This window comes from Macaca mulatta, chromosome 7 (genome assembly GCF_049350105.2).
Source record: "Macaca mulatta isolate MMU2019108-1 chromosome 7, T2T-MMU8v2.0, whole genome shotgun sequence".
Lineage (NCBI taxonomy): Eukaryota > Metazoa > Chordata > Mammalia > Primates > Cercopithecidae > Macaca > Macaca mulatta.
In genome coordinates, this window is record NC_133412.1 from 72569825 (window position 1) to 72584051 (window position 14227).

A 14227-nucleotide genomic window follows, 5' to 3' on the forward strand; every position below is an offset into this window, starting at 1 on the left:
TAGTTGTCATTTAAAGTCTTGAGATTGGATGAGATTATCAGAAGACGGACGGCAGGTAAAATAGATGAGGATCAAAGACTTGAACCTTACTTGGGGCACCCCAAAGTTAAAAAGCCAGGGAGATGGGGAGGAATCACAAAAAGAGATTATTAAGGATAAGCAGCCAGGGAGATACAAAGAAAAGCAGAAGCAAGGGAATGGAAGCAATGGAAGCCTAGAAGTCAAGGGAAGAAAGTGCTTCAAGGAGGAGGAGTGATCACCTGTGTCAAATGCCAGTGACAGACCTAGTCCTATGAAGACTGAAAACTGGCCATTAGATTTAATGAACCAAAAGTCAAAGTGATGCCAAGAACAACAGTGTAGTGGTTTGGGGGCACGGTTACAAAAACAATAGAACTGGAGGAAAAGAATTAGAGAAAAGAAAATTCTTAGAGACAAATTCCATGGAACCTACAAAGTCCAGAATGGGAGCTTCTTTTCTCATGAGGAGCATGTGTACAGGAAGTTGCTGGTCTCTCATCCTATTGGCTGAGCAAAATGGCTGTAACAAGAAAACCTTTGGGGTGGGGGTGGGAGGCAAAACTGGTGAAATAGTCATTTGTGAAACTGTTCATCTGTGGAAGTGGACATTTGGCAAATTGGCCATTTAGCAAACTAACATTCAGCAAATTGGCCTAGAGCAGCCTGGATGGAGGACAGTCAATGACATGGTATATTCCAACAGGTCCATCTTTCCTTACCTGCTTTCAGTGCTTGAGTTTCTGGTGGAAGAGAGTCAAAAGTTTGTGATCCTGTACACATCAGTCTCTCCACTCTCTCGGCTGTAATATCAAGGGGACTAGGAAGTTTCTGACACACCATCGCTGAAGTCTGTTGTTAAGGACTCAAAACCTTGAGCCAGTGCCTCCCACCAAGGCGAAGATTCACTGTATGCTCTAAATATTGAGGTAACAAAGTCTGTCCATACAGAAAATGCATGTGTTATATGGCAACACTGCTTTATGCATCACATCTCAAAACATGCACACAATTTCAGGGAGTTCACAAACTCCTAAAAGGCCAAAAAGGATCCTCATGACAGATACTTTAACACTGAAGCCCATGGAACAAATGAGAACAGAACTTAGCAGGTTGGCTACTGGTGACCTTGAAACAGTTATCTAACACAAACATCTAAATCATCTACTTATATTTAAATCTTAGTGTAAACATTTTTATTTTTACAGATTACTAAATAAACACAAAAAGACTGTCTTTCTAAAGAAGTTGATCAGTAATGTTAAAACAAATTAGTATTAGTGTATTAATTATTAAAGTATCAAACACAGTTTCACGGTAGAACACTAAATAAGCAGAGAAGACTTATTTTGGATTGAATGTTATTTCCAGAGAATTTCCTGGTTGCCATAACGCATTGTTTCTTCTTGCTTTATCAAAACTATTTCATTAAAAACCTGTAGAATAAACAATACCAAGAACAGCATGGGATATGGGTAGCCACTGACTGCAAATGGCATTGATCTGAACTTTAGGGTCTGAATGTCGTGCCTCCCGGGCTCCAATTTTTAATCCTAAAGAAGTCACTATTTTATCAATTTTGCCTTTGTCCCTATAGTAAACACAAGATTGGAGGGTGAAAATGTCATATGCACACATAAACAGGCAGTGGGGAAAAGGAACCCAACATTATTTGGCATATTTTTACCCTAATGTGTTACTTTTTCAAAAAAAGCTAAAAATGACTGAAGGGAATCCTGCCACAGAAAAAGGTCCTCAACCTCTACTTCTTACACTTTCCAGTGAATCCTTCTTTAAGACTTCCCAGGAAGTACTTCTCCCCAACCTCCTCAAGCAGACTATATCAAGTGGTAAAGCAGTCTTACAAATAAGTGCTAATAAGTCATTATTCCACTTCAGCAATAACTTAGAAAATGAATGCACTAAAGCAAACTTATACCAGAAAAGTTATTTCCCAACTTCCCCATTAATGATCCTAGCTATCAAGCACCTTTTCTACTTTAATAACTATTTTTTAAACCTGGGTTTGCATGCACGAAGGTCCAATGTTTCTTTCTATCCTTTTATCTCTTCACCTCAGCACTCTATAAAATATTGCTGTCCTGTCCCTCCAATATCACCCTTTAGCTGGGTTACATAGACTTCTTTAAATTGCTTCCAAGCCCTGTAATCAACTCATCTGTGGAAGCTCTGTTCACTTTCTCAGTCCATCTCAGCTTTCTGAAGTACCACTCATCAAACTGGAAAGTGAGACAAATTATACTGCCTAAAGATGCCTAAAGGTAAAAAATGTTACAAGACTCTTACTTTTTCAAGACAGCATCATACAAACTCCATATATTTTCCAGGATCAACTGTACAAATAAAGGTTTCTTTCCTTTGGCCTGTACAAAAGAATATACGGGCTTAAGTTCCTGAGCATTTAATAGGCATTTATATATTCCTTCTTGACATGCTTTTATTATCAATATGTTTCATTTCTACTTGAAAATATTTATTCAAAAATAAAGTAGATGAAAGTAGTTATAAGAATGCACTAAACAGTCAATAATCCATAATTAATTATAATCCACTGTTCTTTCCTCTGGGAACCACAGACTTTACAAGTGACATGACCATTCGTGGGTCATATTACCATGGCTGCCATCAAACAAATACACACAGCACCCAAGCCAAGAGCTAAAACTTCACTGAAGTCCATGGACTTCAGTCTAAAATTACGTTAGAAGAAACATAAAGCATTCTTAAACACATTTCTAAAACTTCACAAGGGTAGGAAAACTTTGAAAACCCAAAAAACCCCATCATTTTTCTCACCAAACTATACAAAAAGTTACTAGCAAGAGCACCTTGAGGTGTATACTCTCCCATATACATGAGGTGGGATATATTAATAAATTCATACCTCCTTTCTGAAGAACTACTGGCAACAGTATTAAGAAATGAAAGGTCATTGACTTAGAATGCTCAGTTTAAAAAAACTCACCATGAAGACATAAAACTTATGTCCAAAGATGTCTATCATAACTCTACTTACAATATCAAAGCATTTGAAAAAAAACTATTTCCAATCTTAAGAGAATGATTACATAAATGATAGTGCTCTCACAAAATAAAATAACAGGGGGTTTACTGAATTATTTCATATAATCATCATAACTATCCTATCAAATAAGTGATATTATCTCAATTTTACAGATGAAATAACTGAGATAAAAGTCATAAAGCCAATAAGTGGTGGAGCCAAAATTCAAACACAGAGTCAACTCTCAAGGCATGCTCTTTCCCACTTAGCTATATTTACTGCCTTTAAAATATACTGTTTATAAAAAAGCTTTTAATGGCAAGGGAAGATGTTCATGATACAACAAAAGCAAAAAGGCAGCTACATTGTATAAACAGCATAATCTCAACTGAGGGATGTACATATCCATGTAAAGAGAATGAAAAAAATTGCAATCATCTACTAGCAGTGCTGGCTTCGATTTTTTTGTTTGCTGTGAGTACTTTCTAAAAAGCAATGTATATGATTTTCAATGAGAATAAATTTATGAAATCCTGGTTTTTACATTAAAAAATAAAGCTCCAAGGGAGCGCGCCCAAGATGGCTGAATAGCAACAGCTCCAATCTCCAGCTCCCAGCGTGAGTGACACAGAAGACGGGTGATTTCTGCATTTTCAACTGAGGTACCAGGTTCATCTCACTGGGGAGTGATGGACAATCGGTGCTGGTCAGCTAGTGCAGCCCAACCAGGAGAGCTGAAGCAGGGCGAGGCATCCCCTCACCTGGGCAGTGCAAGGGGGAAGGGAATCCCTTTTCCTAGCCAAGGGAAACTGAGACACACGACGCCTGGAAAATTGGGTAACTCCCACCCTAATACTGCGCTTGACCAAGGGTCTTAGCAAATGGCACATGAAGAGTTTATACTCCACACCTGGCCAGGAGGGTCCCACACTCACAGAGCCTCCCTCATTGCTAGCACAGCAGTCTGAGATCTAACAGCAAGGTGGCTGCGAGGCTGGGGGAGGGGCGCCCACCATTGCTGAGGCTTAAGTGGGTAAACAAAGCCACCGGGAAGCTCGAATTGGGTGGAGCCCACCTCAGCTCAAAGAGGCCGGCCTGCCTCTGGAGACTCCTCCTCTGGGGACAGGGCATAGCTAAACAAAAATCAGCAGAAACTTCTGCAGAGGTAAATGCCCCTGTCTGATAGCTTTGAAGAGAGCAGTGGATCTGCCAGCACGGAGGTTGAGATCTGAGAGAGGACAGACTGCCTGCTCAAGTGGGTCCCTGACCCCTGAGTAGCCTAACTGAGAGACATCCCCCACTAGGTGCAGATCCACACCTCACACCTCACACGGTGGGGTACACCCCTGAGACGAAGTTTCCAGAGCAAGAATCAGACAGCAACACTCACTGTGCAGCAATATTCTATCTTCTTCAGCCTCCACTGCTGATACCCAGGCAAACAGGGTCTAGAGTGAACCTCAAGACGTACAGCTGAGGGTCCTGACTGTTAGAAGGAAAACTAACAAACAGAAAGGACACCCACACCAAAACCCCATCAGTACATCACCATCATCAAAGACCAAAGGCAGATAAAACCACAAAGATGGGGAAAAAGCAGTGCAGAAAAGCTGGAAATTCAAAAAATCAGAGCGCATCTCCCCCTCGAAAGGAATGCAGCTCATTGCCAGCAACGGAACAAAGCTGGACGGAGAATGACTTTGACGAGTTGAGAGAAGAAGGCCTCAGTTGATCAAAATTCTCAGAGCTAAAGGAGGAACTATGTAACCAGTGCAAAGAAACTAAAAGCCTTGAAAAAAGAATGGATGAATAATCAAGGCAGAGAAGACCTTAAAAGAACTGATAGAGATGAGCACCATAACATGAGAAATACGTGACAAATGCACAAATTTCAGTAACAGACTCGATCAACTGGAAGAAAGAGTATCAGCGATTGAAGATCAAATGAATGAAATGAAGCGAGAAGAGAAATGTGGAGGAAAAAGAGTAAAAAGAGAAAAAAAGTAAAAAGAGTAAAAAAAGAAATGAACAAAGCCTCCAAGAAGTATGGGATTATGTGAAAAGACCAAATCTACGTCTGATTGGCGTGCTTGAAAGTGACGGGGAAAATGGAACCAAGTTGGAAAACACTCTGCAGGATATCATCCAGGAGAACTTCCCCAACCTAGTAAGGCAGGCCAACACCAAATTCAGGAAATACAGAGAATGCCACAAAGACACTCCTCAAGAAGAGCAACTCCAAGACACATAATTGCCAGATTCACCAAAGTTGAAATGAAGGAAAAAATCTTAAGGGCAGCCAGAGAGAAAGGTCGGGTTACACACAAAGGGAAGCCCATCAGACTAACAGCAGATCTCTCAGCAGAAACTCTACAAGCCAGAAGAGAGTGGGGGCCAATATTCAACATTCTTAAAGAAAATAATTTTCAACCCAGAATTTCATATCCAGTCAAACTAAGTTTCATAAGTGAAGGAGAAATAAAATCCTTTACAGACAAGCAAATGCTTAGAGATTTTGTCACCACCAGGCCTGCCTTACAAGAGATCCTGAAGGAAGCACTAAACATGGGAAGGAACAACAGCTACCAGTCATTGCAAAAACACATCAAAATGTAAAGTCCATAGATGCTAGGAAGAAACTGCATTAACTAGCGAGCAAAATAACTAGCTAATATCAAAACGACAGGATCAAGTTCACACATAACAATATTAACCTTAAATGTAAATGGACTAAATGGTCCAATTAAAAGACACAGACTGGCAAACTGGATAAAGAGTCAACTCATTAGTTTGCTGTATTCAGGAGACCCATCTCACATGCAGAGACACACATAGGCTCAAAATAAAGGGATGGAGGAAGATCTACCAAGCAAATGGAAAACAAAAAATAGCAGAGGTTGCAATCCTAGTCTCTGATAAAACAGACTTTAAACCATCAAAGATCAAAAGAGACAAATAAGGCCATTACATAATGGTAAAGGGATCAATTCATCAGGAACAGCTAACTATCCTAAATATATATGCACCCAACACAAGAGCACCCACATTCATAAAGTAAGTCCTTAGAGACTTACAAAGAGACTTAGACTCCCATACAATAATAATGGGAGACTTCAACACCCCACTGTCAACATTAGACAGATCAACGACACAGAAAGTTAACAAGGATATCCAGGAATTGAACTCATCTCTGCACCAAGCAGACCTAATAGACATCTACAGAACTCTCCACTCCAAATCAACAACATTCTTCTCAGCACCACATCACAATTATTCCAAAATTGACCACATAGTTGGAAGTAAAGCACTCCTCAGCAAATGTACAAGAACAGAAATTATAACAAACTGTCTCTCAGACCACAGTGCAATCAAACTAGAACTCAGGACTAAAAAACTCAATCAAAACCGCTCAACTACATGGAAACTGAACAACCTGCTCCTGAATGACTACTGGGTATATAACGAAATGAAGGCAGAAATAAAGATGTTCTTTGAAACCAATGAGAACAAAGATACAACATACCAGAATCTCTGGGACACATTCAAAGCAGTGTGTAGAGGGAAATTTATAGCACTAAATGCCCACAAGAGAAAGCAGGAATTATCTAAAATTGACACCCTAACATCACAATTAAAAGAACTAGAGAAGCAAGAGCAAACACATTCGAAAGCTAGCAGAAGGCAAGAAATAACTAAGATCAGAGCAGAACTGAAGGAGATAGAGACACAAAAAACCCTCCAAAAAATCAACGAATCCAGGAGTTGGTTTCTTGAAAAGATCAACAAAATTGATAAACCTCTTGCAAGACTGATAAAGAATAAAAGAGAGAAGAATCAAATAGATGCAATAAAAATGATAAAGGGGATATCACCACCGACCCCACAGAAATACAAACTACCATCAGAGAATGCCATAAACACCTCTACGCAAATAAACTAGAAAACCTAGCAGAAATAGATAATTTCCTGGACACTTACACTCTCCCAAGACTAAACCAGGAAGAAGCTGAATCCCTGAAGAGACCAATAGCAGGCTCTGAAATTGAGGCAATAATTAATAGCCTACCAACCAAAAAAAGTCCAGGACCAGATTGATTCACAGCCGAATTCTACCAGAGGTACAAGGAGGAGTTGATACCATTCCTTCTGAAACTATTCCAATCAATAGAAAAAGTGGGAGTCCTCCCTAACTCATTTTACGAGGCCAACATCATCCTGATACCAAAGCCTGGCAGAGATACAACAAAAAAAGAGAAGTTTAGACCAATATCCCTGATGAACATCGATGCAAAAATCCTCAATAAAATACTGGCAAACCGAATCCAGCAGCACATCAAAAAGCTTATCCACCATGATCAAGTGGGCTTCATCCCTGGGATGCAAGGCTGGTTCACCATATGCAAATCAATAAACATAATCCAGCATATAAACAGAATCAAAGACAAAAACCACATGATTATCTCAATAGATGCAGAAAAGGCCTTCGACAAAATTCAACAGCTCTTCATGCTAAAAACTCTCAATAAATTCGGTATTGATGGAACGTATCTCAAAATAATATGAGCTATTTCTGACAAACCCACAGCCAATATCATACAGAATGGGCAAAAACTGGAAAAATTCCCTTTGAAAACTGGCACAAGACAGGGATGCCCTCTCTCACCACTCCTAGTTTGGAAGTTCTGGCTAGGGAAATCAGGCAAGAGAAAGAAATAAAGGGTATTCCATTAGGAAAAGAAGACGTCAAATTGTCCCTGTTTGCAGATGACATGATTGTATAGTCAGAAAACCCCATTGTCTCAGCCCAAAATCTCCTTAAGCTGATAAGAAACTTCAGCAAAATCTCAGGATACAAAATCAATGTGCAAAAATCACAAGCATTCTTATACACCAGTAACAGACAGAGAGCAAATCATGAATGAACTCCCATTCACAATAGCTTCAAAGAGAATAAAATATCTAGGAATCCAACTTACAATGTATGTAAAGGACCTCTTCAAAGAGAACTACAAACCACTGCTCAGTGAAATAAAAGAGGACACAAACAAATGGAAGAACATACCATGCTCAAGGATAGGAAGAATCAATATCGTGAAAATGGCCATACTGCCCAAGGTAATTTATAGATTCAATGCCATCCCCATTAAGCTACCAATGACTTTCTTCACAGAATTGGAAAAAACTGCTTTAAAGTTCATGTGGAACCAAAAAAGACCCCGCATTGCCAGGACAATCCTAAGCCAAAAGAACAAAGCTGGAGGCATCATGCTACCTGACTTCAAACCAAAACAGCATGGTGCTGGCACCAAAACAGAGATATAGACCAATGGAACAGAACAGAACCCTCAGAAATAATATCACACATCTACAGCCATCTGATCTTTGACAAACCTGACAAAAACAAGAAATGGGGAAAGGATTTCCTATTTAATAAATGATGCTGGGAAAATTGGCTAGCCATAAGTATAAAGCTGAAACTGGATCCTTTCCTTACTCTTTATACAAAAATTAATTCAAGATGGATTAGAGACTTAAATGTTAGACCTAAAACCATAAAAACCCTAGAAGAAAACCTAGGTAATACCATTCAGGACATAGGCATAGACAAGGACTTCATGTCTAAAACACCAAAAGCAACAGCAACAAAAGCCAAAATTGACAAATGGGATCTAATTAAACTAAAGAGCTTCTGCACAGCAGAAGAAACTACCATCAGAGTGAACAGGCAACCTACAGAATGGGAGAAAATTTTTGCAATCTACTCATCTGACAAGGGCTAATATCCAGAACCTATAAAGAACTCAAACAAATTTACAAGAAAAAAACAAACAACCCCATCAAAAAGTGGGCAAAGGATATGAACAGACACTTCTCAAAAGAAGACATTCATACAGCCAACAGACACATGAAAAAATGCTCATCATCACTGGCCATCAGAGAAATGCAAATCAAAACCACAATGAGATACCATCTCACACCAGTTAGAATGGCGATCATTAAAAAATCAGGAAACAACAGATGCTGGAGAGGATGTGGAGAAATAGGAACACTTTTACACTGTTGGTGGGACTGTAAACTAGTTCAACCATTGTGGAAAACAGTGTGGCGATTCCTCAAGGATCTAGAACAAGAAATACCATTCGACCCAGCCATCCCATTATTGGGTATATATCCAAAGGATTATAAGTCATGCTGCTATAAAGACACATGCACACGTATGTTTATTGTGGCACTATTCACAATAGCAAAGACTTGGAATCAACCCAAATGTCCATCAGTGACAGACTGGATTAAGACAATGTGGCACATACACACCATGGAATACTATGCAGCCATAAAAAAGGATGAGTTCATGTCCTTTGTAGGGACATGGATGCAGCTGGAAACCATCATTCTCAGCAAACTATCGCAAGAACAGAAAACCAAATACCACATGTTCTCACTCACAGGTGGGAATTGAACAATGAGATCACTTTGACACAGGAAGGGGAGCATCACACATGGGGTCCTATTGTGGGGAGGGGGTAGTGGGGAGGGATAGCATTAGGAGATATACCTAATGTAAATGACAAGTTAATGGGTGCAGCACACCAACATGGCACATGTATACATATGTAACAAACCTGCACGTTGTGTACATGTACCCTAGAACTTAAAGTATAATAAAAATAAATAATTAAATAAAGCTCCAAGAAAAGTATCCTTTGAGGGTATATGACAGAATTCCTACACCACCTCTATCTACAGAAGAAGGGGTTTCAGGGAGCATCCACCTCTCCTGATCTACACTGCACGATGACCAGCATGCAGTGAGATAAGGCTTCAACTGAGACTAGGACAGTGTGAACCATACAGGGATGTCTAGAAGAGACATCTCTTTATGGTGACAGAGACAAATTAATGCACGGCACAAAATTGTGTCTTCAGGTGCCCAAGATCTAAGATTTTTGGTCTTCTAAAAAAAAAAAAGGAAAGAAAGAAAATAAAAAGCAGTTCTTTGCTCACTACACTTAAAGGAACTAAGAACTCTATATGAACAATACCTGTATATGAGAGTTGTAAGCCTTTCCCAATTATACACAGTAAAAATGTCCCTCATGAACTCAGCTGCATAAATTAAAGCTGAATTACATTTATTAAAGATATTACACGATAGATTTTCATAGGGCAAGAACATGATCAACAGTCAAAAAGGATATACACCACATTACCTGATCACCCTTCATGATCTTTTTAGCCTTCATATTTACATAGTAATCTCCCCACGAGGTTTTCATAAGAACTTCCTTTTTGATGCCAATTTTTTGACTGTAGATTCTGGCAAAGTGCTCAATTCTGAAAGAAGTCCAAATGTTCACATTATTAATAACAATTAATAGCATAGGTAACATTTGAACATTTCTGTGACAGGTACTGTTCAAACTTCTTTACACGTGTATTACTAAACTTAATCCACTATCCTACAGAATTTCCCCATTTTACAGAAAAGGGTAATGAAGCACAGAGATATCACACAGGGAAGAAGTGAGGTGGGGATTTAAAACCAAGCGGTCTGGTTCCAAAGCCCATGTTCGGGTCTACACTAATTGGTAATACATGCTATAGCTTTGTTGCTTAATTTTACATGTGTAAAGCAAAATAAAACTACGGAAAAGAAAATGCAAGCTCCAGTTGCTTGTCACAACTATGCCAACAATGAAGCTTTATTTCAGCTACTCACTGCTATAAGTGACAGTTGCTTACAAATGAGAGAAACTCTTGAGCCACAACCTGCCAAAACAAGGTTTTTATTATCCTAGATTAATGGTAAACATACACACACTGACTTAAATCTCATCAGCCCACAGAGAAACCAGTTACCACCATGGTCTACAGTCAGAGGAGGACAGTCAACAACAACTAAGGGTGCTATATATAGCATCTACATCATCTGGATAAAGCACCCAAAAAATACCTTTTCTTTAGAGAACAATATAATTTAATCTAAGATTTGAGATGAGAATTTTCAAAGTACCAGCATCTTAAAAGATGCTGCTCAGGGAAAAAAAAAAAAAAAAAAAACAAGAAAAGGATATCCCCAGTTCTTTTCCACACCATACTGAAAGCCCAACCTAATGCAATCACACAAGAAAAGGAAATAGAAAGTATACTAATTAGAAAAGAAGAAATAAAACTATCTTTGTTCACAGGTGACTCTTTAATCACTCCTCCACAAATGAACACAATGTGAAAGGCTGACAACCACTGGTAGAGTTCCTATGCCTCAAAAAGAAAGCAGGCTCTGCCTTCTGCCTATCTGTGGATCGCTAAAAAGAGTCAGGCCTCCTCCTGGCTTCCTGTGGTTCTGCACACCCAGAATGGCGCACAGAGCCTTACTTCCAGATGTTAAGTCAGGATACCCTTATCTCTGCAGCTTTTCATTTATCAACACCCAGTTTTGCTAGGCAGGCTGCAACCTGCCATGCAGATTTGCAAATCCAATTCAGGACCTACAGGCAGGTCCAAGGTCTACAGGTGGAAGGAAACAATAGGAGGCAACCACTGTGGACTGACTTCCCAGGCATTCTCCAACCTAACTGTAGAAGGGAGCCCTATTCTTTAGCAGTGATGCTCCCTGGGGCCTCAATAAATACAGCTGAAGCTTTGCTCTCCACATTGGCAACTTGGGTCTCTTCTTAGATGGTTAAAACCGGAGCTAATGACTGAGTGATGAACACATGAAACCTGTGACATTTTCTTTCTTTTAAATTTGAATTACTTTTTCACCTGATATAGAACGAATTTTTGTCTATCCTTCACTGATACTTAAATTCTGACTTTAATTATTCCATTCATATGGTTCATCTTCCTAATTAACCTGTGTAGATCTCCCCCACACCAAGTGCCCGCAGAGTTCCACTTATAGTTCTATTTTTGTCTCATGCACTTTGTTGTTATAACTGATAGTCTCTTCACTAGTAAATGTGTCAATTATCTATGCGAAAATGATCCTTATGCCATAATTCATTTATCATAAATCCTATTTTATTGTTAATATTGCCAAACCTCTCTTTTCATTCATATTTGGTTGATATATCTGAGTCAAAGCTTTGGTATGTAGCTTCTGTCCATTATGCTTTATGTTTATCTCTTTTATTTATCAAACTTCTGGATTTATTTTTTTAATGAAATTTCCTTTCTAAAAAATATCTCCTTAATAGAGGATTTCATATATTTATTGGTACAATCCTTTATTGGTACAACTGTTTTGATCAGTTAGATTTCTAGTGTGGTTTCTATTCTTTCAGGATTTTTAAAAAATGTTTTGTGTTACCCAGACTATATTATACATTCATTTATCTTTTATAATGACATGCCAGATAAACATCCTGCTCTTAATTCTGACAGTGGCAAACTTAAAGATTTTTATAAACAAATACTCTGAAACCTCCATCAAAATCATAAATTATAGTAAGACATTTGCCCATTTGCTTAGGCTAGGCTCTTCTAGTCCACCACATAAAATATTCACACATGTGTACACACAAGGGTACATAAATCTTTCAAAATCTTGCTTCTTATCCTTTTCATTCTTTTTATTCCATAGTCACCACAAAATTTGCTTAACATCAACCCATTCCCCATTACTGCTAGTGTTTTTATTAATTTTTGTCATTAATCAGCTACAATTTTTAAACACTGACAATTTCTAGCACTTCTCCATTCTTGAATTCTACTTCAATTCCTTTCCTCCACAGAGTAACTGCAAACAAGAGTCTAAGAGACCTGCAGACCGATTTATATTCCAAGACTATTGATCTATTCGTTGCCTATCTTCCTGAACGACAACTCAGTCAAGTATGAAATTACTGAACCACACACCCTTTTGCCTTCCAAGCTACAAAGTGGATTACTGTTAACTATAGAATTCTAAAACACGGTTACACAAAGACAAGTAAATCTATTACAAAGAGCTTTTCATTGTCTCTTCTCTCCTGTCCCTATGCTATAAGGTTGGGGACTCATTTCTATGTATCTAAAACTAGAACTTAGATTCTTGCTGCTACCCATCCAAGTCAATGTGTTTCTGCTTTTCAGAGCAGACTCTCCCAGATTAACATCAATTAACAGGATAGATTTAGGCAGAAGACCTAGGTTCAGCCTCTAGTTACACTTCTTAATCCTTTCCCACTGCAGAGAGTTTATAGAACCATCTTGCAAATTCCACCTTTTGTGACACATGCAGCCGTCAACTTGGTCTATTCACTGACATTTTAAAGGAAAATGGGAAGGAAAAAGTCTCTGGTGCTTTCATTTCCACCACTGCTTTCCCATAAATTCACATATCAACTTGTTGAGAACAGACACTAGCCGATCTCTAAATCTGACCTTGTCTAATACAGGGGAACATTCATTTATTGGCTGATAGTATCCAAAAATATCAAAAGTAAGTGCTATGTAAATTACCCTTATTCTATCCATTCAACTTCCTCCCCATTCCTTTTCCTTCCACAATAAACTTCCCCCAATTTGTGTGATTTAGACTAAAATTAGCATAAAACATTGAATTACTTATGAAAATCACTGCAAGAAAGGGACAAGCCTCCCACCTTGTGGTTTACTAGCAGAATGCTCACAAATCGGGAAATCAACAGGTCTGACCCTATTACACGACTGAATGAATCACTGTGAATGAATCTGAAGAAAGTCTTGAAATCATCTTAGCCCAATATTCTTGTTTTTTCAGATAAGTAAACTGAGGCCTAGAAAGGTGATAATGACAACTCATCAACCATATATGAAAAGTGCAAATTCTCAGCAGGTTCACAATTTCTATTTTTATCATATACACATTACCTCAATTTATTTAAGCTCTAGTATGATCTTTCGGGCATCAAATGGACTAAGGTATCTATAATTTATTACAAACAGAAAATAATGATATTATATTACACTGCCCTGCCCAAGACAAAATCTGGTCAAAGGGAAATTGAAGAACAATTTCCAGTAAAAAGGAAAATACATTTTAAAAAATGAAGCCAGAGATTTGTTAGGCTACTCCCAAGCCTTGCATTCTAGTCAGCTCCTGATCCTTTCTTTCTTTCCAATTCTAAGTCATACTGATACATGTTTCATGAAGAGACTGTTTTCTCCTAGTGCATCATTTCCAGTTCTACGATCCCTGCAACTTACATGCAATATTAA

General features: G+C 38.5%; 1 pseudogene across 1 annotated transcript in view; it reads right to left on the reverse strand.

The window, feature by feature from the left end:
• Nucleotides 1-14227, reverse strand: part of LOC718497 (elongation factor-like GTPase 1) — a 45635-nt pseudogene that overhangs the window by 19642 nt on the left and 11766 nt on the right. Inside the window, exons 6-9 of the transcript XR_013395414.1 lie at nucleotides 10255-10378; nucleotides 2326-2402; nucleotides 1473-1609; nucleotides 741-863 (exon numbers count right to left, since the gene is read on the reverse strand). The product of XR_013395414.1 is annotated as an elongation factor-like GTPase 1 (transcript). The remainder of the gene's footprint in view (nucleotides 1-740; nucleotides 864-1472; nucleotides 1610-2325; nucleotides 2403-10254; nucleotides 10379-14227) is intronic.